The sequence below is a fragment of the Solanum tuberosum genome, unplaced genomic scaffold (genome assembly GCF_000226075.1).
Source record: "Solanum tuberosum cultivar DM 1-3 516 R44 unplaced genomic scaffold, SolTub_3.0 scf00121, whole genome shotgun sequence".
Lineage (NCBI taxonomy): Eukaryota > Viridiplantae > Streptophyta > Magnoliopsida > Solanales > Solanaceae > Solanum > Solanum tuberosum.
The window spans coordinates 974826-980811 of record NW_006239046.1 but is presented as its reverse complement, the minus strand read 5'-3'; the positions used below and the strand labels follow the sequence as shown (position 1 = coordinate 980811).

Sequence of the window (5986 nt, the reverse complement as noted above, 5' to 3'; positions counted from 1 at the left end):
ATTAAGGAAAGTTTTGTTCAGGTACACGTCTTCAATCTACGAGACCGACTTATGGACCGTCAATGGATCTACGGTCCGTAAGTCCCTTCCGTCAGTCAGGACTTAGAAAATATTTCAGCTTCCAAAAATCAGCTTCTCTGAAGCAAACGACGGACCAACAGTACGGACCGTATACGGTCCGTCAATCCCCTCCGTAGCTCCACACATAATCAAAAATCAGTGTCACTCTACGGATCAACAGTACGGTCCGTAGATCAATCTACGGACCGTCAATAGACGCCGTGGTTCCACACTTGGTCAGATTTCCCTGATTTGTCCTCTATGTCTTGCCTGCTGATCTACGGTCATAACCTACGGACCTTGAATGGACCTACGGTCCGTAGATCACCTCCGTGAATGCCTTTCTTCTGCATTTCTTTCAGCTGTCTCTACACTTCCGCACCTGAACGTCTTTCCTGCAAAACATGATAAAAACACATCAAAACCAATATAAAAAGGCCTTAGACACACACAACTTGTAAGTGAAACGTATTAGAAATACCGTAAACTCACGGTATATCAGTAATGACATATTTACGTACGAAAGAGTTTAAGTATCTCTGATTAAATAACTTTATTTGAACTTAGTTAGATATACATTGAGCTGATGTAGCTTTTAATGTATTGTAACAGAGAGCTGTTGGTATGGTAACAATTTTTTTAATAAGTTTTACACATAAAGACAACCATACACTGGTAAAGAAACATCAAAACACATAATACTATGATATAAATGAAAATACTATTTCTTATTGAGTTGAGTTTATAATTGTGAAAAGTGGAAAGTGGAGCAAATTGTATTTTGGGGAATGAGTAATGTTGTATCATTTAGCATTAACAATGATCACCAACATAAAGAACATGGAACATGTTAAAAAGATTGAATACTAAAGTTTGAAGAACCTAAAATAAATCCTTCCATTGTTTATATATAGAAAATAGGTAATATCAAATAACTAATGTTAAAATGTGGTTTCATTTCACATAATGAAATAGGTTGATAATATGTTTTAAAAAATGCTAAATTATTAAACCGTGAAATTGTCCATCATATGTATAGGTGTATTGTATCTCTCCATTTATACACAATCTTATTACCATCGATTTCAATCCAAAAGCTCAAAAGATCATTTGTATTCCGTGTAATTGTCAAAAATATAGTCATCATTATTAAATTGATTATAGTATTTTTAGTTAGTATAATTCTAAACCCTTATAAAACATAGTAATTGTAAATGAATAATGGAAACGTAGAGATTAAGATTAGAACTTCAAATGATTTCATTGTATTGGGTCTTTATATTAACTCTGATGCATTTTTATTAGAAAGTACACTTTGTAACAATACTTACTTCCATATGCTATAGAATACATTAATATAATAAGTAAAACCAGCAAATTAGTTAATTTAAATATAAAAATATGTTAATTCAACGAACGTATAGAATTATTACAGTTATACAAAGTTATACATAGTTAAAATAATACGTAGCTGTGAATGTTTTTGTACTTATATATGCAAATCTTTTAACAGTTTTTGTAACAAACACATAAAAAATTGCAGGATGTATATAAACATCCAAATATACAATTTATGTCAAATTAAATTCTGGGATACTTCTTTATATACTACATTTGTAGCTTGATTACTTATTTTCCCATCTTCATTGTACGTTAGTATTTTTAATCCCTTTCTATTTGTCACTCTGGAAAGAGCAACTTAAACCTGTCCACGTGTAAACACTGGGTTCTTCAGAAATAAGCCCACATGAGATAAAGATTGTCCTTGGCTCTTGTTGATTCTCATAGTAAATGAACAGTTGTTCTATGTTTCTAAATAATTTTAAAATCGTCTGAACAAGATTTTTAAATTAACCAAAAAGAAATAAAAAAAGAGTAATAAACTAAATAATTTATGTTTCTTTTTTTTTCTTCCTATAATTAAAATTTTGTTTTTTTTTTAATTTGAATTTTAAAATTTCCTCTTTAGTAATACAGTTTAAATGTAAAAGGCAAATTGTTAACTACTACTACTAATAATAATAATAATAATGATGATGATCATAATAATAGTAATAATAATAATATGTATTTTAAAATTTTAAAATGGATAAATGCAAACTCACAAAAAGAGGATATAACTAAAAATTAAATCACGTTTATTTACATCAGGAAATTTTTTTATCCAAAAAAAATATATTCATTTGTGTATAATTCAAAGGATAGGAAAATGCATTTTCCTTTTGATTTTGAAGGATGTAGAATTTTTAAGCTCATTTAAAATTACAATATATAATTAATAAAATTATAAATTCATTTCACAAAACTAAATAGCGTTGTATGCAAAACTAATGTTGGTGTCATTGTTCGTCAGCGCAAGCCATGGCGCCGAAAGGACGGTGTCTTCATGTACTTTAAAGATAATGCTGGTGTGATTGTGAACCCCAAGGGAGAAATGAAAGGGTCTGCGATGAGTGGCCCAATTGGTAAAGAATGAATTGATCCATAGCGCTCACGTTCACTCTAAAACCCTCAAACATGACGGTACACATTTCGATCCATTTAAAACCTAATTTATTAGTAAGAAAATCAGTTGAATTTGATTGATAGTAGTTTTATTTTGTAGATTATATATGCAGCTTCTAGTGAAATTAATTTTGTAGTTTCAGACAAAAATAATGTTGAATTTTGTAGTAATTGGATTTTTCAGTGAAAATAGTGGGATTTTATAGATTATATGCAGTTTGTGGCGAAATTGTGTAGTTTCAGCGGAAACAATTTAACTTTGTATATTTTATGCAATTTCTGAGTGAAAGCTTATAGTTTTGAGTAGAAGTAAGTGGATTTTATGTAGTCCTAGAGCAACTTTATAGTTTGAGTTGTAGTGATTGGATTTTATAGATTTTTTCCAGCTTCTAAGTGAAAGTTTATAGTTTAAGTTGAAATAATTGGCTTAAAAATAAAACTTTCATTTTAAGTTTATTAAAGTAAAAGAAAATTTATTAACTTTCCCTCCAATTTTTCATGCTATTAACTTTTCCCTCTAATTTTTCTACTACGATAAAATATTCCCTCCTATTAGTAGTAAGAAACTTTTTTTTAAAAAAAAAACCCTACTCCTACTTAAAGTCTAGAGTTATTTGTATATCGCCTCACGCCCTCAACACATTGCTCAAGCAAAGAAATTCATGGTAGCCATCTACATCCACAGGTAATCCTAAGGTTTTTATTTCATACAAACTTATGATCTTACTGAAACAAACCTTTGATCAGGTTAACTAATTTAAAAAGTATTGACTTACAGAACCATGTGAAGTTTCAAGGTTTCACAATTTAGTTCTTAATTTATATTTTCTTGTAGGTTTTACTGGATTCATCTCATCCTACACATATTTTGATTCCCAGGTATTCAAACAATTGTGACGATTTGTGATTTTATTAAATCACTTTGGGCTCAACAGAGGTTACTAGCGTGTCTCTTTGAGAGGATACTGGCGTCGCCTCTCTCAGAGTTACTGGATACTGGTCGTCGTCTCCCTTAGCATTTGAATCTGTGAAGGAATTTGTGAACGAGGTACAATAATTTCTCCTTCCTCTTTAGGGTTTTAATTTCAATAATTTTGAGTGCGTAGGGTTTTAGTTTCAATTTTCATTGAGTTACTGTACTGTGAACGAATCTGTGAAGAAATTACTGTAATTTTTTTCTTTTCTAGTTTTAGCATGCTCATAATCGATTTTCCTTGCTAGTTTCATAATCGATTGTTTTCTGCTTGTGTTCAAATCGTGGGGTTCACTATTTTTTTGCTTCTTTTATGTTTAGGAATTTTATGCGATGGTTTTGATCTTTTGAACTTTGCTCTTTTGTAGATTTTTAACGGTCTTTAACTAATGGATGGGATTTGTTAATGTTTAGATATTTGAAGAATGTTTTTTGTTAACTATGATATTACAAGGATGTGCTTTAAGTTTATAGTATAGTTCAAGGATGTTTTTAGCCAAAAACTCAGAAATTTACTTAGATAAGATCATTACAAAAAAGGATTGTGAGAAACTTTCTACTTGCTGACCATTATAATGTGTTATGTTCTGTGTCTAAAAGCTGCTTCTTTTCCTATATTAACCAACTAGATTCATTGGGATGGTCAAGTAAACTTGAAATTTAGTGCTTCTCCCATCATCTTTTTCTCCTCCCCCCCCTCCCCCCCTCCCCCCCGTATTTAATTGAAAGCAAAGAGGGTAGGATGATGTCTGTGTATGTGCCTTCATAAGCATACATGTTTCTCTTGTTAGAATGCCATCATTTTTGGGTTGGAAAAATTGATAATTTTCTGGGAAATGGACATGGATAAGTCAGAAGAGCCATTAGAGGAAGTTTTGAACTTTCATAGAAACTTCTTCACATGTTGTTGTGACATTTCTTGATGCCAAGCCCAAGCAAAGATCTCTAAGTGGTACAATAGTTATTTAAAATGACTCGACCTAGGAGAGGATTATTGGATATACTCTTATTGAGATTTCTCTTAAAGATTCAAGTCTGAACCAGACTATAAACAATTTCTTTGGACTATGATGTTTACAGAACTTCTATTGTTGTTTTTCTTTTAATGTTTGAACTGCCACAGAGTAACTAGGAAAATCATGTCTCTTTCCTATGGGGAAGTATCAAGCAGGATACCAAAATTCTGGTATTGTGTTGCTTCGACTCTTAAAGATATGTTTGTTTTGTTGAAGCAAGAATATATCTTCTTTTTTTATTTTCCTTCTGGAAAAATTGGCACACTTATGTATTCAATGAAATGTTAAGTTTTGTATTTTGTAAAGTATCAAGATAATCAATTTAATGTTTTTTTTCAGGCTAACATGATCAAGAAGACTGGAACTACTGTAGTTGGCAACAAATAAAAAGAAGTGGGTATGTTTAGAAAAAACTACAAGATCTTATTGGCATATATGCTTTCCATAAAAAGATTAGGAGTGGGGAAACATGTGCAGTTTGGAGTCTAATGTTGAAAACTAGGACTGAATATTTGTTGTTGAAATCCATTATTAACGTTATTCTTTTGATACTTCACAATGGTATCATCTGGGGGACTCTCTTGGTTATGATCCTCCAATCTAAAAAGGAAGTCTTTTGTGAGTGTCATTGATGTTTTTCCTATTCGGATATGGTTGATGTAGTGCTGGATTTGTAGGAACTAATTTTTTGTAGCATCTCATTGTTGCACCTATTTATCCTTGACTTGAATGTTATCCAAAGTTTGGCCACTAGGAAGCTAGGGGACCAATACTAGTCCAGTTGTCCGACCAGAAAGGCTTAATTCTCTAGATCATATATTGTTCTAGTTAATGGGTATCTAATTTCTATTATTATATAGTTCTAAATTTTCTTATGTCCATTTCTTGTGCAGAATTTTTAAGGAAATTGAGGTCAGGTATCGACTTCAACATGCTCAACTTTTGGATTGGTGATTTCATAAAGATTTATTGCAAATTTACTGGAGATTTTAATTCCATTTGAATTAGGAGTTAATTAGTTGGTGTGATGTTGAGATTATTACATTTTAGTTGGATCTCAATTTTACTTGAGATAAAAAAAGATAATTTGTTTTGACAATGTTTACTTTTACAGAAAACTTATTATATTGCTATTTTGTTCTTTGATTATAATATTAGAAAACATTTGCTTTATATGATATTTCTTGCTTATCATGAAGAAGATAGTTTTGAATGCATGGATTGGTTGTATGTATTTGTATAGTTTTGAATGCATGGATTGTTTGTATGTATTTGTGTCTTGAGAAAAACTATTTATAGATTTTTTTGGGATGTTTAAAGAAACTTGGTAGCGACATTAAAATATTAATATGACATTTAACAAAATATAAAATAATGTCACCAATTTTTATGACATTCAATAATAGCATTTGTTGACATTAACTAAAGTGTC

General features: G+C 30.8%; 1 long non-coding RNA gene across 6 annotated transcripts in view; it reads left to right on the top strand.

Moving 5' to 3' along the window:
• LOC102582874 (uncharacterized) overlaps positions 1-5727 on the top strand; it is a 7285-nt gene extending 1558 nt beyond the window's left edge. For 3 of the 6 annotated variants that reach the window (XR_001473823.1, XR_001473824.1, XR_001473822.1), the window contains 4 exons: positions 2414-2583; positions 3401-3613; positions 4894-4951; positions 5448-5727. This is a non-coding gene — a long non-coding RNA (uncharacterized lncRNA). Of the gene's footprint in view, positions 1-2378; positions 2584-3400; positions 3614-4893; positions 4952-5447 lie in introns of those variants that run through there. The other 3 variants (XR_367509.2, XR_001473821.1, XR_001473820.1) reach the window with 3 other exon arrangements.
• The last annotated feature ends 259 nt before the right edge of the window (positions 5728-5986 follow it).